General features: G+C 47.6%; 1 protein-coding gene across 2 annotated transcripts in view; it reads left to right on the top strand.

Annotated features, from left to right (window-relative positions):
- glceb (glucuronic acid epimerase b) overlaps positions 1 to 24,826 on the top strand; it is a 91,627-nt gene that overhangs the window by 9,221 nt on the left and 57,580 nt on the right. The window contains exon 1 of one of the 2 annotated variants that reach the window (XM_071400719.1): positions 19,075 to 19,317. The exons of the other annotated variant lie outside the window; for it this stretch is intronic. The gene's annotated coding sequence lies outside the window, so the exon portion shown is untranslated. Of the gene's footprint in view, positions 1 to 19,074; positions 19,318 to 24,826 lie in introns of those variants that run through there. 2 annotated transcript variants of the gene reach the window in all.

Below are 24,826 nucleotides of genomic sequence, written 5' to 3'. Positions count from 1 at the left end.
TCTCTTTCCTCAAGGGGCTCGGCTTTGGTCGCATCAGGGCAAAATGCTAAATTATTTTATAAAGTCATTGGGAATTCATGGGCCTTTTGATGTGCTTTAGTGGCGGCAGGTAGCCTCGTGGTTAGAGCGTTGGACTTGTAACCGAAAGGTTGCAAGATCAGATCCCAGAGCTGACAAGGTAAAAATCTGTCGTTCTGCCCCTGAACAAGGCAGTTAACCCACTGTTCATAAGCTGTCATTGAAAATAAGAATTTGTTCTTAACTAACTTGCCTAGTTAAATAAAGGTGTAAAAAAAAAAAGTGAACCGAAAAGTCATGTTTGAAACATGTAGGTGAGGCTAGCTAGTCGCTAGGACTACATCAGGCCCAATGTTAAAGGCCTGGCTTGTAGTCTATTTTATTTTAAATGTTGCTGTTATTTCAGTCGTGTTATTCAGACTACTTGAGAACTCGAATAGACCACGTAGGTGGTTAATGTCCCCAGTGTCTGAACAGATGTGAAAAGCAGCATTAGCCAGAGCACTAGGCTACATGTGTGAGGAACCTAGGTTCTGTAGGCTAAATGGTGTGGGGGAATGCACTGTTCAGGGAAATGTTGGTGTCTCTAATTTGCATGATGAACTAAATGAGTTCTGGGTTTGAACAAGCTTATGTAATCAGCTTACCACGCCGTTCTATTGGGAGCAGTTATCATCTTGGCTAAATTAATGAATGATAAGTTGGGCTGATTATCAGACTGTCAAAAAGTAAGCTAATTATTGTGTGTGTGAGGCTTTTGTGTCAGTTGCTTTGCATTAGCCTAAAGAGAGACTGCACCGTCTAGCTTCCTGCCACAGATATACACATTTCTTCTGTTTTTCCCCTTTTATTGTTTGAAGGAGGCTTGGTAGTTCTACTTCCTGTTCCGTAGCTTTGGAAAGCAACCCTCAACAATGAGCTGCTTTTATGAGCTTTGAATTATGCCAGCTGAAGAAATTTGTATTCGAGGAATGTTAACATTTCTGTGCCATGAGGAGATGCCATTGTCTCTGGGGTTGTTGCCTGCCGCCCATCAAAGCAGAGTCCTTAAGAAGACTGAGTGGCTTTATGACGCTCGTTTGGCTTTGACCTGCCCTGTGGTGGTTTGCTGGGAGGTTATCAGAGGTGGGGTGTCTGAGGCCAGGCAGATGGCCACTCTGTGCTGCTCATACCCTACTGGAGCACACTAGAACATCCTCTAACTGTCATGTCCTTTTGGGACGTGGCAGTGAAGTGGCAGTGCTTGAACTTCTCCCTTCCTGTTTTCTGGCTAAATTGCGTTTCAAGGACCCACGACCATGTTAACTCTTGCTCTTAACAAATTGTTCCATCGGCTTGTTTTCAGTAAGGCTTACCTACACGGTGTCGACCCTAAGTCATTGTCATCAGTGACAAGTGTATCTAGCAAACAACCAAACCATTATTTAAACATAATACAACTTAGTATGCTGCAGTGGTTTAAATATCCAATTTTAACAATATAACAGCTTTCTCAGTAATGTATTTCTGAAATTGAATTAACCCAAATCTCTTGGAAATGTAAAAGTGTCCCTGTCAAGGCTGTCTTTCAGGGCAAGTCTTTTGAATAGTTCAGGAATAATTAGAGATGGTCCTAGCAGCAGTGTAGCCTAATAATGATGCAGCGTTTTTACTAACATTCCCAAATCTCTTCTTATTGTCAAGGTTGTATGGAAACGTGAGTTGTAGCTGTAATCTGTGGCTCATGTGACTTCTGTCTTGGTAGTTACAATAGCTCCATGTTTCAACCCATAGCCTACACACACACACACACACACACACACACACACACACACACACACACACACACACACACACACACACACACACACACACACACACACACACACACTCATCAGCAACCCTGCTTTCAAGAGCGACAGTTTACAACCAATGAAACCAACCTCGTCCACGCATAATTAGCACTTAGCAGTATGTCTTGATAATCGCGAGTCTCACCTGCAGTGCCTTGATAAGATGCAAAACTTTCCCATTCTCCTTTTTAACTTTTGCTAAAGCTTTGGGGAGTCTGCCAAGGCCCACCAAGTGCTTTGATTAAGAGGCATATGATATTTCAGTGGACTAATTATACTGGAAGGTGCAAAGGGAATTTTTAATAGGGAGTTTGGCTGAGAACAGGTCTTGAGCACAAAGGAAGCTGAAATGGGAAGAAGTAAATTGGCCTTCACTGTTTTTCAGATGAGGCCTTTTCTGCTGTCTTTTTGTTTTACTGCAGCACCTCTTAATGAGCGTCCGTAGGAGTCGTTCCATGTAAATTCAGCAAGCCATGACACCCACCATCTCAGACCATACAATTTATTTTCATCATGAGCAAAAGCAAATGGCTCTCTACCCAAAGTTACAAATAAAATGTTGTGATCTGTTCAATATGGGTGGATTTTGATCATGTTATTGGATTCCTCATAACTTATAATAATTATGGTCCAAATTGGATGTTAGGTACTATATTTATTGAGTCCTATAAATTAAAAGGACCAATTTGGGTGTAATCAATTAGCTTAGTTTCTCAGACCAAATAATATTTCAGGAATGCTATTCTTATTTCTAACTACATGAACAATTTCAACACGACCTGTAGCCATCTTGAAAGGAGATTTTGAAAAAATAGGAATACGACTCCTGGTAAGACTATTGTGAGACTGTGCAGGCCTGGCCAACTAGCTGGGTCTCATTTGGTTGCCTCAGGACCTCTGTACTCTAAAATGTTGGGTCACTGGCCTGTTCCTTGGCTGCCTTTTTTTTTATAGGCTCTCTGTCAACCAGACACTAATAGGTAGACTGATAATCTGCCCCAATGCTTCAGTCACTTGAGTGGGCTCATCGAGGGGGTTTAGTCTCTGATACCGTGAGTGGAGCTTTAAGCCAGGCGCCCCATCGAGACTAATAATAGTGTAGTGCTGGAAGGCCCTGCCCTACTTTGGCTCCTAGCTGGACACTTCCTGGAGCCTGCAGCCCTGTGGTACACAAGTCACTCCGGTCATTTGGATGGCTGGGTTACTGGCTGGCTAACTAACATTGCTGTCAGCAAGACTGCTAAGATGGATCATCCAACTGTGCTTCATTCAGCCCTGCCATTAAAGTTCAACACAGTTGTGGTAAAACAAACGTGCAAAGTTTTCTGTACTTTGCAAGAACCAAAAGGAGCCATGAATATAAACACTCTAATGGATTGGAGACATTTTGAGAGATCGATAAACCTGAAAGCCAGCAAAGGTTTTACGGTGCCCTCACAATCAATACGCTGCCTGTGTTGCTGGTTTGAAAAGGGCAACACAGACAAACATGGGGTTAATGGTGCAAAGTTTACCCAGTTCTTGAGGAGTGGATACTTTTGAGGGGGTGGAGTTTAGCAAGAGGCGAGATCTGTTTGTTGTGGATGGTTTCCATAAGAGTTCCCCGGTCAGTTCATTTGTTGAGTCACAATGGGGGTGTGACAATCCCTATTGATAGTTAATTTGATGCGTCTCCATGACACATGGCTCCAGTTTCCAATAGCGTGTAGAACAGTAGTTAATAAATACATGACTGATGCAGAAAAGACTAGGGGAAGTATTTTAAAGTGCTCATGATGTCGCCAGTGTGCTCTGTTTTTAACTGAAGCCTGCATTCAAACTGGAAGTTACTCCCATGTCCTGATTTCAAGTGTGCATGGATGACTCCCCATCTCGTCGCTTCATTGTACAATGGTCTTTCTGTTGAGGCCCTTTTGCTTTAGGGCCACTTTGTCACCCCGGAACGACAGCAGAGCTTCTGGGAGCCAAGAGATGTCAGGAAGGGCTAGGCTATTATTGTCTCATCTGAGAGGAAATATGGGCTTGAGAAACTAGACACTTTCACCCACAGACTTCTGTTTTCTGAGTGGTTTCTGAGTAGTCAATGGGCATTCATATCACATTTTAATGTTGATTTAATGGGTGATTCATGCTGTTTAACATTTTTGAACAGCGCTTGGTGATTTAAAAAAAAAAATGGGGCTGTTGATGACATGGTGCAACATTGCATAGTCAGCTGATTCAGTGTGATGGTGACCATGCATCATTGAATGCCTCATTAATTCAAACAGCTGTCCAATAATTTCTATATATTTTGTACTGAATGGTTCCTTTTTATAACAGTGCTGTATGTTGTCTTCCTAAATATTACCATGGAGTAGCCTAAATGTGGACATTGCTCATTTTGCTATCATCATGGGTCTTGGTGAAATACAAAGTATTACACAACTTTGTAAGACAGACTATTTCCTCTTTTTGAACATCACTTGTTTTCCCGAATGCTGTTTTTTTCTGACTGAGTATTGGCTCTTGGAAATGTGGTGTCACTGTTACCACAGCATGGAGACTACCCCCTATAGACAGCAATCTGTGGGACTGTCAGCCTGACAGTTAACCCCCTCGCTGGGGCCCCTCAGGGCACCGTTGACCATGACCCAGTTCACAGTCCTAAACCAGACGGCACTAATGCTCCCCGACCCGGGGTGCTCTAATCCTCAGACACCCCCCCCTTCACCGGCAGCCCCAGCAGCCACATCAACAAAGAGCTGGCTTCAGCACCCCGGCACCAAGACCAACAGTGATGGAGTTGTGCTCCCATCCTATTATTCACTGTACTCTCATTATGGCCAGTAGTGAATGGAGGGGGCTTTCAGAAAAATGTCTGTGCTGCCTTTGGGGCCAGACTTCCTGGTCGATGCCAGTGTTTGTGCAATAGCCTGAATGTCCAGACAGGCTCACAGGGACTAAGGTGGGGGTGCTCTCTCTGAGGATTGGGAATATCTGGTTGGCTGCTGCTGCTGAGCCAATGGAAAGCTTGCAGCTCTCCCTGTTGTCCTGTGGTCTGCTATGACAGACACTGGCATGAGGAGTAGTGGCTATGGACACAGGCCCACACAGACACACACTGTGGTGTTGGCCTGTGGAGTCACACTGCTGCCTTGCCAGGATGGTCCTCTCAGGCACTGGCACCGTCTGTTTAGGAGTCCATGGAGCCCATTCAGCTGAATGTATAGAGGGGTGTTCCGGAGTGTCAACAGAGGTCCATATGACCCTCATGTCATACTAACTGGCTGAGAGCCTTCCCTTTGTTTTCACTCCGTTTTGAGCTCCATTTTCTGTCTTTCAGTTGTTCAAACAATGATGGGAGAATGGATTGGAGCGCAGAACGGTTGTTGGCATTAAAAGTGGAAAACCATGTTTGTCTTGCCTGTTCTTGGTATTGTTGCTGTTTTGACAACAGCCAATGGGAGGAGTACAGTTCATTGGGAAAGTATTCAGACCCCTTGACGTTTTCCACATTTGGTTACGTTAGAGCCATTTTCTGAAATTGATGAGAAAAAAATATAATTGAAACAATCTATGCACAATACCCCATAATGATAAAGTGAAAACCAGGTTTTCAGAAATGTTTGCTAGTGTATTAAAACTAGAACACAGAAATACCTTCTAAGTATTAAGACCCTTTGCTATGAAACTCAAATTTGACCTCTGGTGCATCCTGTTTCCATTGATAATCCTTGATGTTGCTACAACTTGATTGGAGTCCACCTGTGGTAAATTCATTTGATTTGACATGATTTGGAAAGGCACACACCTGTCTATATAAGGTCCAACAGTTGACAGTGCATGTCAGAGCAAAAACCAAGCCATGTGGTCGAAGGAATTGTCCATAGAACTCTGAGAAAGGATTGTGTTGAGGGACAGTAAGAAGTTTGGAACCACCAAGACAATTCCTATTGTCCGGCCAAACTGAACAATCGGGGGACAAGGGCCTTGTTCAGGGAGGAGACCAAGAACCCGATGGTCACTCTGACAGAGTTCCTCTGTGGAGATGGGACAACCTTCCAGAAGGACAACCATCTCTGCAGCACTCCACCAATCAGGCCTTTATGGTAGAGTGGCTAGACAGAAGCCACTCCTCACTAAAATGCACATGACAGCCCACTTGGAGTTTGCCAAAAGGGACCTAAAGGACTCTCATACCAGGAGAAACAAGATTCTCTGGTCTGATGAAACCAAGATTGAACTCTTTGGCCTGAATTGCAAGCATCACATCTAGAGGAAAACCGGGCACCATCCCTACGGTGAAGCATGGTGGTGGCAGCCTCATGCTGTGGGGATGTTTTTCAGCGGCAAGGACTGGGAGATAAATCAGGATCAAGGGAAAGATTAACTTAGCAAAGTACAGAGATCCTTGATGATAATCTGTTCCAGAGCGCTCAGGACCTCAGACTGGGGCAAAGGTTCACCTTCCAACAGGACAATGACCTTAAGCACACAGACAAGTTTCAATGTTCTTCAGAGCCTCAGCCATTGCCCGGACTTGAACCCGCTCGAACATCTCTGGAGAGACCTGAAAATAGCTGTGCAGCGACGCTCCCCATCCAACCTGACAGAGCTTGAGAGGATCTGCGGAGTAGAATGGGAGAAACTCCCCAAATACAGGTGTGCCAAGCTTGTAGCGTCATACCCAAGAAGACTCTAGGCTGTAATCGCTGCCAAATGTGCTTTAACAAGGTACTGAGTAAAGGGTCTGTGTATTTATGTAAATGTGATATTTCAGTGTTTAATACATTTGCAAAAATTTCTAACAACCATCTTTTTGCCTTGTAATTATGGGGTATTGTGTGTAGATTGAGGAATGTTTTTTTTAATCCATTTTAGAATAAGGCTGTAACGTAACAAAATGTGGAAAAAGGTCTAGACAACAGCCAATGGGAGGAGTGGGTCTAGACAACAGCCAATGGGAGGAGTGGGTCTAGACAACAGCCAATGGGAGGAGTGGGTCTAGACAACAGCCAATGGGAGGAGTGGGTCTAGACAACAGCCAATGGGAGGAGTGGGTCTAGACAACAGCCAATGGGAGGAGTGGGTCTAGACAACAGCCAATGGGAGGAGTGGGTCTAGACAACAGCCAATGGGAGGAGTGGGTCTAGACAACAGCCAATGGGAGGAGTGGGTCTAGACAACAGCCAATGGGAGGAGTGTGTCTAGACAACAGCCAATGGGAGGAGTGTGTCTAGACAACAGCCAATGGGAGGAGTGTGTCTAGACAACAGCCAATGGGAGGAGTGTGTCTAGACCTACACATGTTCCATCATTCTCTATTCATGCTCAGATTGAAATGATACCTGGACCAGCCAGCGCAGGAAAGGAAAAGCTTTCATTGTCGTTTGAAATGGTCTCCATGTCAATGTTGCCTGTTATCTTGCAAAATGACAACCATGGCATCAAGTGGATACAGTAGGCTATCTGTAAATGGCTGCTGCTGTTAGCCTGTTGAGGCGGGTGTCTGGAGAGGTCGTGCATTGTAGGGGCGTGAATGTTAAAACATAAAAAATACCTAACCCAAAAAGTTTTTGCCGTAGCATAGTGGTGAACTATTGCTACCATGTACGACTGGGGAGGATCTGTCGCAATCACTACCATGCACTAGGGATGTGACGAATGGGGATTTATTTTTCAATTTTTGGGGTGTCTTCCTTTCAGATTGTTAAGCATTACTCTACCTCAATTCCACCGTGCAAAGTTTGCTGCATTTCCTTCTCATTTAACTTCTCAGTGTTGCCAAACAGGACTTTGCCTGTCGTCGCCTGCCTCTCTCTGCCATTTTCCCAACTGTTAACCATGACGTGTTGGTGGAGAGTCGACTCCAAAATAATTGATTCCTCGACTCCTTACAGATTCCCATTTCTGAATCGACTCCTAAGAGTCAGTGTTTTTGGAATGGAGAAGGATTAGTTGTCGTACTTCTGAGAATACAAACACTCACTTGTTTCAACTAGAGAACTAGTGTTTCAACTAGATGGCAAAGTCATAATTGGCTATATCATAAATTCATAAACTACAATGTGCTTTTTTTGTTTTCATTTAAGGTTAGGCTAGCAGTGTGATTGAGGTTAGGATTAGGTTTAAAATCACACTGAGTCTCCCGAGTGGCACTGCTAGAGGCATCACTACAGACTTGTGTTTTTCCATTTATCACATCGCTAGTGCATGGTAGTGATAGCGACAGATCCTCCATAGTCCTTTAGCTCACTTCCTGCCACCGGGAACTCCTGCCTCGACCTTTCGCACCCTCCAAGCAGCAGGTTGTCAGGGGCGATATATTAAAAACCGCCAGTCATCCAGAAACAGCGTGGAAGAGTGCTTATGCCTAAACCACATGGCGGCCCTCCTCTCCTCAGCAGATATAGCCTTGTGATCCTCCACACACACTGTCTATTAGCCTGTACGTGCCTGTGTTAAATCCATAACGGAATGCTGAACATCCTGAGAGGCCATCACTGATTGTAAACATTGCTTAGTGTCTTGTGTTTTAATATCATTGGTTGAACTTTATTTGACATTTAGGCCTATGTTTTAATGACATTTTAGCTCATCACTAAACTACTAATACTTTACATATGCAGACCATTGTTCAATATCAATCAATACGTGTTAGGATAGTCATTATCAGAAGGTTGTTGGCATTATTTGCAGCGACTCCTTGATGTTTCTCCTAAGCGAGGAAAGCGCGTATGTAAATATGACCGGTGTCATAGGAAGGACAGCGGTAGGGCTTCATAAGTATGAATAACGACGCAATTATTTTCCATCCATTTGATAACACATGGAGCCAGTATAATAAAATGTCCCTGGGCAGCCATTTTCCCTCCACCATCATGAGCACCACCCACTCCCACCGTAGAGTCTGAAATGATGCCTCGTTAAATAGTTCTAATAGCCGCCTTTACAAGCCAGTGCCTGGATACAAACTGGCTGTCTGACTTCCTCCTCTCCCAGGATAAAATGACTTCCCTCCCTGGATGCCTCAAGCCACACTCACACATGATTGGGCTTGCAAATGAAGTTTTCCCCTTTGGACAGATAAGAGCAACCTTGGCCCTGGAGACGCGGTAAGTCTGTTTTCTTTGGCCGTGGACAGGCCAGCTCCTCCATCAGCATTTTCTTCCATCGCGTCCTCCACAACAGCCCCTCCCTCAACAGCCTTTGAGGCGAGGGGGGTCCCCAGACTGATGAAGCACTTTGTGGTCAAGAGAGCCACCGTTGGTCATCCGATTTGATGCAGAGCACACAGAGGAATGGAACCGAACCAATCAGCTGGCCACCTTTCCTCATCCTCTTTACGTGGTGTGGGGATCGCACCTCCTGAAACGTTGTCTTTTTGGGAGGACTTAAATGAACGGTATTGTTCTACAGTTGGCTATAGACGGGTTAGTTGACAACGTCAGGAAAACGATGTGCACGCTTCAATGTGGCAGAAGTCAGTGTGTTGTGATTCTGGATGTGCAGATGGCTAGCAACAATGGAGAGGGAGAGGAAAATAAATCCTGGCATGTGGGGAATCGTAGGTGGCTTGTTTCAGCTAGTTTTATCTTGTGCTTGATGCAATGTCTTGTTTTGAGGTGTTTTTACTGATGTCTATGCTAATGTGGCAAATTCACTAGCTAACCAACAGCTGTAACAATATATTTGAGAAGTGCTCATTGTGCTAATGCATTTGTTGACATGTCAAATATATTTAGAAAACGATCTAAGCCAGGGGTCTGTAACCTTTTTCTAGCATGAGAGCTACTTCATTTTTAAAAATAAATGATTAGTATTACTTATTTATTTTATAGCTTCTCCTCTACACTGCAACTTGTCTCCAGGGCCTTGGTGTACAAGATATGTGTTTTCTGTGAAATATACCTGATCAAATAATGGTTGATTTAAAAGTATTTGTCAGGACATTTTCCCATATGCTGTTTTCTGTATTAAAATATCTGGTTTCTGTATTTATTTATTCGACTCTATTACAATATTCGTAGAGAAACAACTGATTGATATTCTGATAGGGCCGGGGGTATACCGCATTTGACCGACCAACACTTTTGGTTCCTACCTTGTCAATAATTCTTCCCTGGTTTATTAATTCATTGTCAAACAGCAATGTATTCAAGGTGCTGCCCACTATATTCCAACTATAGAATGAGAATAATCATTATATTTTCATGATACCAACAGTTCACCAATTAACTAGGCCTATATTTTCATGTCCATATCATGCTGCATGGCACAGTGTGGAAATTATGAAATTATGGATTTTTTGTTGTTGGATTGAACAGTATAAATGGAGAAAGCCCCATTTTTGAAATCACAATTTGTCTTATCACGCTAAGGTTATATGAACTACTGAAAAAGCAAATTTAGAACTTTTATTATTGAGAAACATACAATACCGTCAAATAAATTTTGATAGACATAAAATCATATCTCCCAGCCATATGTTCTGAGTACATTTCAATGCTTAACACATTTTTAATTTGTCTAATTCCCCTTTTAGTTGTCCATCTAGAAAGATAAATGTGTCAGTCTAGCGATTTTGTTTCTGCTGTTAGGCATACTGCTGCAGCACATGTCATGGCATAGTTTGCAAAACAATGGACTCCCAATTTAATCAAATAATGATTTATAGTTCTGTCAGGTAAGCCTAATCTGCAATTAACATTTTCATTGAAGGTTTTTGGGGAAAGTCTTTGTCTACTCTACCCACAAGACAGTTATCATTAGCACCTCTAACAGGCTAAATACGGAGTGATGGACAAACACGCGCACCAGATGGGCAATATTTCTGGAAATTAATTGCCAGGTATTGTTATGTTTGGCTTTTTAAGCCAGTGGTGGCTAACCAGTGGTGGGATATTGTCAACATGGCTTTAATTGGATAGTAGCCAGGAGCGTTATGTTTATGACAGTCTGGTTTGACCCCGTCTGTTTCGACCCCCGTCTAGTTTAGCCCTCTTACCCCTTCTGGTTTGGCCCCGTACCCCATCTTGTTTTGTTGCTAAACAACCAACCTGTCTATTAAACCGTGCACATTCAGTACACACACACCTCAGTGTTTTCACACTGCTCAAAATGCTGTGATGTCTTCAGCTCCATTGGCCCCATGTAAGACCTGTCGCCACTATCATCAGATCTCATGTGCTGAGGAGTCGGGCCAATGCTCTGTAACAGCTTTGTTTTCTTCACAATATGTATCCAACCTAAAGATGGCGCCGACAGAGGGCTGCCTCACTTCTAGTCCTTAGGAAACTTTGCACTATTTCATTTTATAATCTATTATGCTGCACTGTCGGAAATAGAAGCACATGAATTTTGCTACACTTACACATGGTTAGCAGATACTATTGCATGTGACCAATACAATTTGATTTGAAATTATATAACTCTCTCTCCTGAGATTGGACTATTCTGATAAGAAATTACTTCTAAAGGATGGTTGGTGTTTATGGCAAGGATAATAATAGAATGGAGTGGGGAAGGATGTTTTGAAGGGCAAACATTATTGGTGTTATTCTGTAAGAAACAGAGGGTAGTTGGTTGGCTTTTTCCCCAAGTAGGTCTTTGTAAACTTGACAGTCCAGAGATAAAAGCATGAAGGGAAGTGATCTCTCCTTTGCAGGTTTTCTTTGAGCGCCTGTTCAGAGTGTACACACCCTGGAAAGTGCTTGCTTGTATTGCATGTTGCCTAGTTATAGGCTGTAACATGTTGGGAAGCCATAGGCCAGGGTGGGCTAACGGTAGTGGCCAGGGTGGGCTAACGGTAGCATACAGCCCCTCCCTTCCTTTAAGGAAGAGAAACACCAGGGCTAGCTGATCATTTGTTACCTTGGTAATGATTGTTGCCACTGAGGAGAAAAGATTTGGATGTGCTTTCAATTACAAGGCTGCGCATCAAAGAACATCAAGAGAGATCTTTGAACACATGTCTCGCTGGAACCAAGATGTTCATTTCATGTGTTTTATCTTTTAGATCGAAAGCCTTCACTAAGGTTGTTATGACAATAGCCTTCAAAGGTGAGGCAACCATTATCGTAGCAAATGACAACCAGCTTTTCAGTGGCAGGTTGTAGCACAGCCATATCAACGCTCCTCACCGCCATGACTGAGGACTGATGCACCCAGGTGACGTCACCCCTGAAAGCTGAGCTCTTCATCCTCTACCTCCCTTTCATCTTCTCCACACCAAAGCGAGACTGCAGCACCTTTCATTCTGCCTCAGTGGAATATTCCAACATAGGGACCCCTCCCCCCCACCACCACCACATGGCCACAGAGGCGCTCAGAAGCCTCACTAAGAGGATTTCAAATGGAGGCGGTCAGTGCCAGGTAGAGGTCAGGCCAGGTTGAGCTTGAAAAGAGAGCCTCTGCCTTTGAAGAGCTAGTGTGTTGGAAAAGTTCTGAGAATATTTCTGCAGGCTAGGCGTCGTAAGCGGTGCGCTAGTAAAGTTCTGAATGCTTCTGCAGGCTAGGCGTCTGTAGCGGTGCGCTGGTAAAGTTCTGAATGCTTCTGCAGGCTAGGCGTCGTAAGCGGTGCGCTGGTAAAGTTCTGAATGCTTATGCAGGCTAGGCGTCCGTAGCGGTGTGCTGGTAAAGTTCTGAATGCTTATGCAGGCTAGGCGTCCGTAGCGGTGCGCTGGTAAAGTTCTGAATGCTTCTGCAGGCTAGGCGTCCGTAGCGGTGCGCTGGTAAAGTTCTGAATGCTTATGCAGGCTAGGCGTCCGTAGCGGTGCGCTGGTAAAGTTCTGAATGCTTCTGCAGGCTAGGCGTCCGTAGCAGTGCGCTGGTAAAGTTCTGAATGCTTATGCAGGCTAGGCGTCCGTAGCGGTGCGCTGGTAAAGTTCTGAATGCTTATGCAGGCTAGGCGTCCGTAGCGGTGCGCTGATAAAGTTCTGAATGCTTATGCAGGCTAGGCGTCCGTAGCGGTGCGCTGGTAAAGTTCTGAATGCTTCTGCAGGCTAGGCGTCCGTAGCGGTGCGCTGGTAAAGTTCTGAATGCTTCTGCAGGCTAGGCGTCCGTAGCGGTGCGCTGGTAAAGTTCTGAATGCTTATGCAGGCTAGGCGTCCGTAGCGGTGCGCTGGTAAAGTTCTGAATGCTTCTGCAGGCTAGGCGTCGTAGCGGTGCGCTGGTAAAGTTCTGAATGCTTCTGCAGGCTAGGCGTCCGTAGCGGTGCGCTGGTAAAGTTCTGAATGCTTCTGCAGGCTAGGCGTCGTAGCAGCTTTGGCAACAACAACAAGCTTTGGGGTGATTATTGACTCCCAGATTTTCTACTTTTCATCTTCCCCATTTAATATTTATAAAGAGGTTTTTAGAAGTCCATATTTAGTTATTCATTTCATGTAATCCTCCGCCCTAAAAGCATTCTGCTGGAGTTTACTGAGCTTTAGCGGAGATATGCCAGAAAATCCAGACCCATGCGATTTCTGGCCTGCTTTCCAGTGGAGGTATTTGGGAGTGTTCTACTCGCACCATTTCTGCAATGTATGTGGCGTGTGACAACTTGCCATATGTTATCTCTAATAACGTACCTCCTGCTTTATATAATCCCCGTCTGTGGCATTGGGAAAACCTGTGCCAGTCATTTTGAGTCATGGTCACGTGCTAGAGTAAATGTGTGCATCTCACGTTTTTGGTTGACGTCTATGGTCTATTTTCCTCTATGAACGTTGCTGAGGTCTGTGCGTCTGCAGCAGGTCTGCAGCAGGTCTGTGCATCTGCAGCAGGTCTGCAGTAGGTCTGTGCATCTGCAGCAGGTCTGCAGTAGGTCTGTGCGTCTGCAGCAGGTCTGTGCGTCTGCAGCAGGTCTGTGCGTCTGCAGCAGGTCTGCAGCAGGTCTGTGCGTCTGCAGCAGGTCTGTGCGTCTGCAGCAGGTCTGTGCGTCTGCAGCAGGTCTGCAGCAGGTCTGTGCGTCTGCAGCAGGTCTGCAGCAGGTCTGTGCGTCTGCAGCAGGTCTGTGCGTCTGCAGCAGGTCTGCAGCAGGTCTGTGCGTCTGCAGCAGGTCTGTGCGTCTGCAGCAGGTCTGCAGCAGGTCTGTGCGTCTGCAGCAGGTCTGTGCGTCTGCAGCAGGTCTGCAGCAGGTCTGTGCGTCTGCAGCAGGTCTGCAGCAGGTCTGTGCGTCTGCAGCAGGTCTGTGCGTCTGCAGCAGGTCTGCAGTAGGTCTGTGCGTCTGCAGTAGGTCTGCAGCAGGTCTGCAGTAGGTCTGTGCGTCTGCAGCAGGTCTGTGCGTCTGCAGCAGGTCTGTGCGTCTGCAGTAGGTCTGTGCGTCTGCAGCAGGTCTGTGCGTCTGCAGTAGGTCTGCAGCAGGTCTGTGCGTCTGCAGTAGGTCTGCAGCAGGTCTGTGCGTCTGCAGCAGGTCTGCAGCAGGTCTGTGCGTCTGCAGTAGGTCTGTGCGTCTGCAGCAGGTCTGTGCGTCTGCAGCAGGTCTGTGCGTCTGCAGCAGGTCTGTGCGTCTGCAGTAGGTCTGTGCGTCTGCAGCAGGTCTGTGCGTCTGCAGTAGGTCTGCAGCAGGTCTGTGCGTCTGCAGTAGGTCTGTGCGTCTGCAGCAGGTCTGTGCGTCTGCAGTAGGTCTGTGCGTCTGCAGCAGGTCTGTGCGTCTGCAGTAGGTCTGTGCGTCTGCAGTAGGTCTGTGCGTCTGCAGTAGGTCTGTGCGTCTGCAGCAGGTCTGTGCGTCTGCAGTAGGTCTGCAGCAGGTCTGTGCGTCTGCAGTAGGTCTGTGCGTCTGCAGCAGGTCTGTGCGTCTGCAGCAGGTCTGTGCGTCTGCAGTAGGTCTGCAGCAGGTCTGTGCGTCTGCAGTAGGTCTGCAGCAGGTCTGTGCGTCTGCAGTAGGTCTGTGCGTCTGCAGCAGGTCTGTGCGTCTGCAGCAGGTCTGTGCGTCTGCAGTAGGTCTGCAGCAGGTCTGCAGCAGGTCTGTGCGTCTGCAGTAGGTCTGCAGCAGGTCTGTGCGTCTGCAGTAGGTCTGTGCGTCTGCAGCAGGTCTGTGCGTCTGCAGCAGGTCTGTGCGTCTGCAGCAGGTCTGTGCGTCTGCAGTAGGTCTGTGCGTCTGCAGCAGGTCTGTGCGTCTGCAGTAGGTCTGCAGCAGGTCTGTGCGTCTGCAGTAGGTCTGTGCGTCTGCAGCAGGTCTGTGCGTCTGCAGTAGGTCTGTGCGTCTGCAGCAGGTCTGTGCGTCTGCAGTAGGTCTGTGCGTCTGCAGTAGGTCTGTGCGTCTGCAGTAGGTCTGTGCGTCTGCAGCAGGTCTGTGCGTCTGCAGCAGGTCTGTGCGTCTGCAGTAGGTCTGCAGCAGGTCTGTGCGTCTGCAGTAGGTCTGTGCGTCTGCAGCAGGTCTGTGCGTCTGCAGCAGGTCTGTGCGTCTGCAGTAGGTCTGCAGCAGGTCTGTGCGTCTGCAGTAGGTCTGCAGCAGGTCTGTGCGTCTGCAGTAGGTCTGTGCGTCTGCAGCAGGTCTGTGCGTCTGCAGCAGGTCTGTGCGTCTGCAGTAGGTCTGCAGCAGGTCTGCAGCAGGTCTGTGCGTCTGCAGTAAAGAGTAAGTGAATCTGTACTTTCTGTAGTGCTCCTAATGTGCAGAGCAGCTGAGTAAATATTACCTCACCAACAAGGTCATTCTCCTCATCTCTCCTCCTCTCCATTCTATGTCTTATTGCCCTCCAAGACTAGCTAGCATTGGTAACATTGTACTGCTCCCTTGCTGCCTTGCCAAGCAGCCCGTTCAGACAAAGCCCTGTCAGTGATGCCAGATTTGAAGAGTTGTGCTGCTCTGCTGGGTGACTCTAATATCCTCAGCTCTCCCCTCCCCATCTGGAGGACGTGTGGAGATGACCTGGCTCAGCGTCATGTCCAACCCCGTAGGCGCCTGTTTGTAAAAAATACATTTGTCACCAAGTGAAACCACGCCGCTTTTTTGTCATTTTTCAAACGATAGGGTTTACTTTTTAATCATTTGTTCGTTTCACACCATTACCTGCCACCGCACTCGTTTTGAGATGAGAAAATGATTTTCAGCTGAGAGCTTAGAATTCAGAAATTCATCCTGTTGCTTAAGGGTTCGGTGTGTGTCAAGGCAGGTGTTAGCTTTTAATGTTCTGAGAGCTGAGAGAGCTAAGACTGAGGCTATGTACACAAGGTGAAGTTTGAAGGGGTACATCTCTCAGGTTTTTCAATTTCCCCCCCAAGGCCTTTCTGTTCTCGCTCCCTCAATCTACAGATACGTTGAACCATTTTACTAGCAAGCCTCCATGTGAATACTGACATTTCTGTAGAAATCCTAAGCATGGTGAGATTACGGGCCTTGCATATTGAACTCTGAATTAGCTTTTCTTATGAGCTCAGGTCTACTTAGTTTATTTTTAACTGTGGATACCTCCCTGACGTTCCAGGTTAATACATGAGAGAAGTACTAAGTTAGATGGGCTATATCACATTTTTATTAGCCTCATGCGCCGAATACAGTTATTTATCTAAGGTGCTACTAATTATCCAAGTGGGTTAGTCTTATTGAATCAACATGTTTGCTCAGGCCATCACCCAACGGAAACCCTTGGTACCCTTGGTTTAAAGGGGCATGCTCGGCTGCTGTCATTTCTGCTGCCTTGACCATTGTTGATCTAATTGTTTCCTTAGGCCCCTGACCTTCCAGTTCCCCCAGAGTGAAGAGGCATGTCTCTGGCCGACGCCTCTGCCCTCCTCCCTTTCACAGGCCAATATCTCTCCGTCCTCCTCTCTCTGTCCGACGCCTCTCCGCCCTCCTCTCTCTGGCCGACGCCTCTCCGCCCTCCTCTCTCTGGCCGACGCCTCTCCGCCCTCCTCTCTCTGGCCGACGCCTCTCCGTCCTCCTCTCTCTGGCCGACGCCTCTCCGTCCTCCTCTCTCTGGCCGACGCCTCTCCGTCCTCCTCTCTCTGGCCGACGCCTCTCCGTCCTCCTCTCTCTGGCCGACGCCTCTCCGTCCTCCTCTCTCTGGCCGACGCCTCTCCGCCCTCCTCTCTCTGGCCGACGCCTCTCCGCCCTCCTCTCTCTGGCCGACGCCTCTCCGCCCTCCTCTCTCTGGCCGACGCCTCTCCGCCCTCCTCTCTCTGGCCGACGCCTCTCCGCCCTCCTCTCTCTGGCCGACGCCTCTCCGCCCTCCTCTCTCTGGCCGACGCCTCTCCGCCCTCCTCTCTCTGGCCGACGCCTCTCCGCCCTCCTCTCTCTGGCCGACGCCTCTCCGCCCTCCTCTCTCTGGCCGACGCCTCTCCGCCCTCCTCTCTCTGGCCGACGCCTCTCCGCCCTCCTCTCTCTGGCCGACGCCTCTCCGCCCTCCTCTCTCTGGCCGACGCCTCTCCGCCCTCCTCTCTCTGGCCGACGCCTCTCCGCCCTCCTCTCTCTGGCCGACGCCTCTCCGCCCTCCTCTCTCTGGCCGACGCCTCTCCGCCCTCCTCTCTCTGGCCGACGCCTCTCCGCCCTCCTCTCTCTGGCCGACGCCTCTCCGCCCTCCTCTCTCTGGCCGACGCCTCTCCGCCCTCCTCTCTCTGGCCGACGCCTCTCCGCCCTCCTCTCTCTGGCCGACGCCTCTCCGCCCTCCTCTCTCTGGCCGACGCCTCTCCGCCCTCCTCTCTCTGGCCGACGCCTCTCCGCCCTCCTCTCTCTGGCCGACGCCTCTCCGCCCTCCTCTCTCTGGCCGACGCCTCTCCGCCCTCCTCTCTCTGGCCGACGCCTCTCCGCCCTCCTCTCTCTGGCCGACGCCTCTCCGCCCTCCTCTCTCTGGCCGACGCCTCTCTGTCCTCTCAAGGGTAGAATATAGGGTGGAGTGCTCGTTTAGGAATGCAATAGGACAGCTATTTGTGGTATTTGGCATGCCTTGGTAGAAGTAGCGTGTAGCCTACAATAGTTGACTCTGATATGGGCCCCAACATGCCACGCTGTAGTTGAAGGCTTGTATTAGGAGGTTACTGTCTGGGAGATGGCCCTCAGTATTACATTCTGGCCTCACACTGGAGATCAGTGTCAAGCAGTGTGTCTCAGATCTATTGAAAGAGAATGAGAAATGTCCTGAAACCCCTCCTGGTGTCCCACTTCCCACTCTCTCTTCCTCTCCCTCTGGCAGTATGTTTCACTCTTTCTCCCACCACTTCTCTCTCTCTGAATCACAACTGTTGATATTGAAAAGCCTTTGATTGAGGAATAATAACATGTGCCAGGATAAGATGGGCAAAAAAGAATCCTCCTCCTCTTTTGGAAGCCCTTTCTTCCCTGCCTTTTTATTGGTTGGCTCTGTCATATCAGCAAGCCTTCGAAGAGATGGAGCGATATCATCGAAAAGCTTTTTGAAGCCCCCACTCTCTTTTCAAGTCCTTTTGATTTTCACAGGCTTAACTGTTTAATATTCCAAACTAGTTGGTGGCCTTTTCAGAGAACCAACAAGGTGCTGAGGATGTGAGCCTTGTCTTTATGCGGAGGCAGCTGGACTCAGCCTCTCAGACACTGGGGTCGCAATGCTTCTAGAAAGCTCTGTCGCTCTCCTCAGACAGCACCGCGGCCTGACGCCCTTTAGACGCTCACGTCATTGTCCTCCAGTCTTGTCTTTATAAGTGTCCCTAGAAGTGCCCCCCCCCCCCTCTTAGTGCAGGAGGAGTGGAGCCAGCGCAACAAGTTCCCCCTAGTCTGACAGGAGGGACACGTTTAGCTAAGACTCCGTCAACCATTGACACTTCGTCTGGATTCAGAGCTGTGAGCTTTTGCAAACAGGTGTGTGTGTGTGTGTGTGTGTGTGTGTGTGTGTGGACAGTTTAGGACCTGTATCCTACTTGTTTATCTTCTATTTCAAGATGGGTTTTCTGAGTTCATCCAGGATATGAACACTCAGTCTTCAGAGCCGACACTCTGGGAGGCTCTGACCTCTAGGGCTGTTTATGCAGCTCTGTCAAACTGTGTCCAGCTTTTATTTACTCTCATCTCAGCTGGCTGCAACCTGCCCACCCTGCCTTTCTCTCCTGCTTGTTTGTTTGGCGCCAGAGAGCCCAGCCAGAGTGGTACTTACAGAAGCTGCAGTCTGGGCTCCCCTGTCGCCCACTGCCTCCCTAGAGCATGTTTTGGTTTTATCGCCTCTGCCTGCCACTTCTCACTAATCTGTCTTTTAACCCCACATTAGCGGGGTTGACATTTTGTGAGTAAATGGGAAACAGTGAAGGATCCCTACTCTCCTGTCATCGTCATCACAGTATGGCGGGGGGGGTTGTTGGTTTGTCTAAAATAGATCAATGACTTGTGATGCTGCCAGCGGGATATTGTGACAGGGACAGGATGTACTACTCACAGTAAGACACCAGCTGAGAAAGCGATGGAGGAGTAGAGAAGGACAGAGAAGCTGTAGAAAACGGCTGCTTCGATCGGGGTGGAATCCACGGAGGAGACGGAGAACCATGGCAGAGCCACATTCGTGGGAGAGAGGACCACCAAATGATATGCAAAGCCTGGGTAAAAACTCTGAGGAATATATTGACTATATTCCTGAGCGCTTGTGACAGCCACGACGCATCTCTCAGCGTGTGACGCAGGGCCCCTGAAACCCTCTTTGTTCACTAAATCCACTGTGAAGATTCCGCTCATGTTTGGGGATTTGGGGATGGGGGGGTTGGAGCAGGATATTAGGGGTGTGTAGTTCTGCAGTAGCCATCTCAGGATTTAGGGCTTAATTATCCCCATCAGCCAGGGTTATTGTGTTGGCTTGATACTCCCAATGTGCTTCTAGAGACTACTGAAAAGAATCCTGTCAGCTGTGGTAAAAATAGAAGCTGCGTTGCTGTATGCAAACCAAACTGGAGACCTAAGTCTTAACAAGGTCTCCGTTTCCCACCCATGTGTAGTTGTCTTGCATATTCTAATCTAAATATTGCCTTGTGATGTTGTATTTGCCGGTCCGCATTAAGATGTTCTTGGTCCATCTGATTTTTCGAGCAGCATTTCTGACAGACTGTTATAAATCAGAAATGAGAGAGATTCCATTTCCCTTTCAAGTGTGCATCTATTATTTAACCTGCAATATTTTATGCAGAATGGAAATTAGCCTGGTAAGAGGCACTTTCTTTTCCATCTTCATCGGATGCCAGATTAAATATTGTGTAGTTCAGTGTTCCAGCTCTCTCTGTGCTCATTTAGAATTCAGCTTTGTTGCCTCAGCCTTTGAAGTGTTGTCAGGGAAGCAGCTTGTGATCTTCATATACATTAGTGTTGAGTCTGACATGGTGTACAGACTCATGCCTTCCTAGTCTTTGTTTACACAAACATACAGGCAGCCACACTGTATTATTCGAACGAATCAAGGAACTCTAAAGGCGTCTGCATGCTTCCCCCAGCCAAAACAGTTGGGATGAGTTTGAATACATTATGAGGACATTTTGGGATGTGTTTGTTTTAGACTTGGGTAAGGTTTGTGTTTGGTTGTTCACATTATTTTCTGGAGACGACAACGTTGGTAGCTGAAGTCTACGCCCCTTCGTTGCTGATTGGTCAGCAGTAGGGATTCTTCACTAAAGTCTTTGTTGTCATTCAATGAGAGATGACTCGTTTTCATGCAACTTTTTGGGGGGAGAAATACTGCACCAAACACCTTAATGTAAAGTTGTGTGACTAAGATTTTCTCGTCAAAAACGTCAATTACAGATTTCTTGTTATCTTAGATTAACTCTGACTATTTTGAGGAAGTGTGTACTCGCTACAGCATCTCAAAATAGCCAAACAGTACTATTTCTGATTTTTTCTTGTTTTTCAGGAGGTCTTTTTAAGGGAGTATGCGAGCACACTCATTCGGTGAGCCGTCAGCCGAACTTAAACCTTAATTGCGTTACAAGGTTTTAGCTCAGTCTTTCCTTCCCTGATACAGGAAGCAGACCCTGGAATACTTTGCTTTGATTCATTCTTTCAACGTTCCACAGTAAATGTCATAGATCTGTCTTCGTGCTGTATGTGTAATTTCTCAGCTGTTTTCCTTTTCGCGTTTCTGTGAAAATGACAGCCAAATCACTTGAAATGGGAAGGTGTGCAATGAAGGGAGTGTTCATTCCTTCAGAATATGTGATGGACTCCTGTCACTGAAGAGTCTACTGACGCGCTAGAACTTCTGTTTAGATCTTCAGCTCAACCCACTCTGGGATCTATGTTCTGAATCAGAACTGAGCTGGCTGTATGACTGGTTGACTCAGGGATCTATGTTCTGAATCAGAACTGAGCTGGCTGTATGACTGGTTGACTCAGGGATCTATGTTCTGAATCAGAACTGAGCTGGCTGTATGACTGGTTGACTCAGGGATCTATGTTCTGAATCAGAACTGAGCTGGCTGTATGACTGGTTGACTCAGGGATCTATGTTCTGAATCAGAACTGAGCTGGCTGTATGACTGGTTGACTCGGGGATCTATGTTCTGAATCAGAACTGAGCTGGCTGTGTGTGTGTGTGTGTGTGGTCTCAGAAAGCAGATATATCTCTGTCATGTTGGCTCTTTGTTTCACCGACTCAGGTTTCCTGGACACTGCTCTGTGTATCAGATGGCCAATGATGCCTGCCACTGTTAATGTCCATGGCTTGATTAGTTAATGATTAGCCAGCTATCAAGACCATGAGTGTTATGACTGCAGAGCAGATGGACCATCACAGGCCCACACACACCCTGAGTAGAAGTCCTGATGGATGCTCGCTCGGAGCGCCAGGAAAGGAGGAGTGTCCGGAATTTACAATGCAGTAACATCATACTTAGGCCTGCAGTGTGAACAAGGCTTGAATGTTTAAATTAGTTTTGGAATACTGACTGTCCAAACAGGAAGTTAGAAGTTACCAAACAGGATTTGTATGTGTTCAGACAGCAGTCATTAGCTCACATGGCCAAGCTAGTTGTCATAGTAATGCCGGGTGTGTGTGCAGTGGTGTAGGCTATGAAGGTGGTTTGAAATGTGGCTTGAAATGACAGTCCATGTGCTTTTTTGGCTGTAGGTTCAGACTGCAGGAAAACTAACAGATTTGAATCAGAGATGCACATTTTGGGGGATTTGAGTCACTTCAAACTGCCAATGTGAACACTTAATGTGAGGATCCTTAACGTAATAGACCCCCCCCCTCTTTACACCATGTACAAAGTGAAGGGTAGGTTAGAGCCTGGTTGAGTCATTGCATGTGTGCAAGGTGTCAACCCCTGCTTTGAAGTGTTAGATGAAAGGGCACTTGATGAAGGCTATGATAAGTGTCACGGTAAAGATTACAGTCCAGAGATGTGCTAAGCTACCTCTCTGCAGGAACTGAGATCCCTGGATCGTGTTGAACAACCATTCTGCTTCTTAAACATTACACATCCCAAGGCTTAGGAATGGTTTGTTACGAAGGCTTGCATGCCTTTTTTTTCTCACCTCTGTGTGTGTGTGTGTGTGTGTGAGGAAGTGGCCGTATGTGGCCTGACTGAGGCTGGGCCTGGCTGTGTCCAGATGTTCATTCCTGTGGGAAAGACGAGGGACACATCTAGAGGGAGGTGCCACGTTGGTGCCTGGAGAGAGGGGGAGTGACGCACAACAAACACCCGCTTTCTGCTCAGGGAGTCTGAAGACTGAGCTGCTTTCTGCTCAGGGAGTCTGAAGACTGAGCTGCTTTCTGCTCAGGGAGTCTGAAGACTGAGCTGCTTTCTGCCCAGGGAGTCGGAAGACTGAGCTGCTTTCTGCTCAGGGAGTCGGAAGACTGAGCCGCTTTCTGCCCAGGGAGTCTGAAGACTGAGCCGCTTTCTGCTCAGGGAGTCGGAAGACTGAGCCGCTTTCTGCCCAGGGAGTCGGAAGACTGAGCTGCTTTCTGCCCAGGGAGTCTGAAGACTGAGCCGCTTTCTGCTCAGGGAGTCGGAAGACTGAGCCGCTTTCTGCCCAGGGAGTCTGAAGACTGAGCCGCTTTCTGCTCAGGGAGTCGGAAGACTGAGCCGCTTTCTGCTCAGGGAGTCGGAAGACTGAGCCGCTTTCTGCTCAGGGAGTCGGAAGACTGAGCCGCTTTCTGCCCAGGGAGTCGGAAGACTGAGCTGCTTTCTGCTCAGGGAGTCTGAAGACTGAGCCGCTTTCTGCTCAGGGAGTCTGAAGACTGAGCCGCTTTCTGCTCAGGGAGTCTGAAGACTGAGCTGCTTTCTGCTCAGGGAGTCTGAAGACTGAGCCGCTTTCTGCCCAGGGAGTCTGAAGACTGAGCCGCTTTCTGCTCAGGGAGTCGGAAGACTGAGCTGCTTTCTGCCCAGGGAGTCTGAAGACTGAGCTGCTTTCTGCCCAGGGAGTCGGAAGACTGAGCTGCTTTCTGCTCAGGGAGTCGGAAGACTGAGCTGCTTTCTGCTCAGGGAGTCTGAAGACTGAGCCGCTTTCTGCTCAGGGAGTCGGAAGACTGAGCCGCTTTCTGCCCAGGGAGTCGGAAGACTGAGCCGCTTTCTGCCCAGGGAGTCGGAAGACTGAGCCGCTTTCTGCCCAGGGAGTCGGAAGACTGAGCCGCTTTCTGCTCAGGGAGTCGGAAGACTGAGCCGCTTTCTGCCCAGGGAGTCGGAAGACTGAGCCGCTTTCTGCCCAGGGAGTCGGAAGACTGAGCCGCTTGCTGTGTAGTTTACTTAACTAATTTTAATTTATCTCCTTGCTTCTTGGCTACGATTACAGCTGTCTAGCCCTGTAGGAGTAGAGATTTCCGTATTGCTGTGGATTATTGATTTGACCATCTTGCTTGCCAACATGTTTTCTGAATTCAAAGGGATTGAATAAAATAAAATAAATATTATCCCTATTTATAAAATGGAGTACCCGTGGTTTTAAGGAAATAGCCATGTTAAATTGCCCTCGTTGAGTGCAGAATAGTTAGTTTTTTTGGCTAACGGTGCATGTAAATACTATTTGTTTTAGCCACTTGGAAGACCACTGCTCTGTTATCCTACTTCATTTCAGGTGACTAGTATCTTGAGGCAGTGTTAAGCTGGCCACTCATACCCTGCCTCTAGTGCCTCTCCTCTAGTATCTTGAGGCAGTGTTAAGCTGGCCACTCATACCCTGCCTCTAGTGCCTCTCCTCTAGTATCTTGAGGCAGTGTTCAGCTGGCCACTCATACCCTGCCTCTAGTGCCTCTCCTCTAGTATCTTGAGGCAGTGTTCAGCTGGCCACTCATACCCTGCCTCTAGTGCCTTTCCTCTAGTATCTTGAGGCAGTGTTCAGCTGGCCACTAATACCCTGCCTCTAGTGCCTCTCCTCTAGTATCTTGAGGCAGTGTTCAGCTGGCCACTCATACCCTGCCTCTAGTGCCTCTCCTCTAGTATCTTGAGGCAGTGTTCAGCTGGCCACTCATACCCTGCCTCTAGTGCCTCCTTCAGTCTAACAGGGTTTTGAGGTTCCCTGTTGCAATGTGGGTCAAAAAAGAAGCATAGTGGTTTATCATGCCTATCACCTTCAAGGTGGCCATGGGGAGTTGTATTTGATATTAGTAGCATCTCTAAATGGCCTTCACCACCCAGACCTGTCAAACCAGACCTTCAACACATGATTGTGCATGATAGTACAGCATTGTGCTGTTTAATTACCAAGACAGATTTAGCTTCTGTATTAAACCAGCACTAAATGCATGGAGATATAATTTAGAATTACGAGGTATATTTGCGACAGTCAAGACTTCAACAGCCTCTTGGCCCAGATTTGTTGTGTGTGATTTTGTCTTCTATAGCCTCCTTGGTGTGTCAGTACCTGCTCTGGTCCGATGGCTAGATCAATAGATCAAATGCAATTAAATATTATAATTTGGGGTAATTCTACGAAAAATCCTGCCACACAGCTCGGCCCCAATCAAACATCCACCTTCCTGCTCCACCCCATCTTAGCCTTGACTGAAGATTCTCTTTGTTCTTCAAGCATCCGCTCCACTATGTAACACCGTGCCCACACCAGGGCTTGTATGTTACCAGCTGTTATAAACTTTCTAATACCTGATTTGAGTGCTTTGTCGATAAGC

This window comes from Salvelinus alpinus, chromosome 5 (assembly GCF_045679555.1).
Source record: "Salvelinus alpinus chromosome 5, SLU_Salpinus.1, whole genome shotgun sequence".
NCBI classification, from domain to species: Eukaryota; Metazoa; Chordata; class Actinopteri; order Salmoniformes; family Salmonidae; genus Salvelinus; species Salvelinus alpinus.
This window is presented reverse-complemented; position numbering and strand designations above follow the sequence as displayed.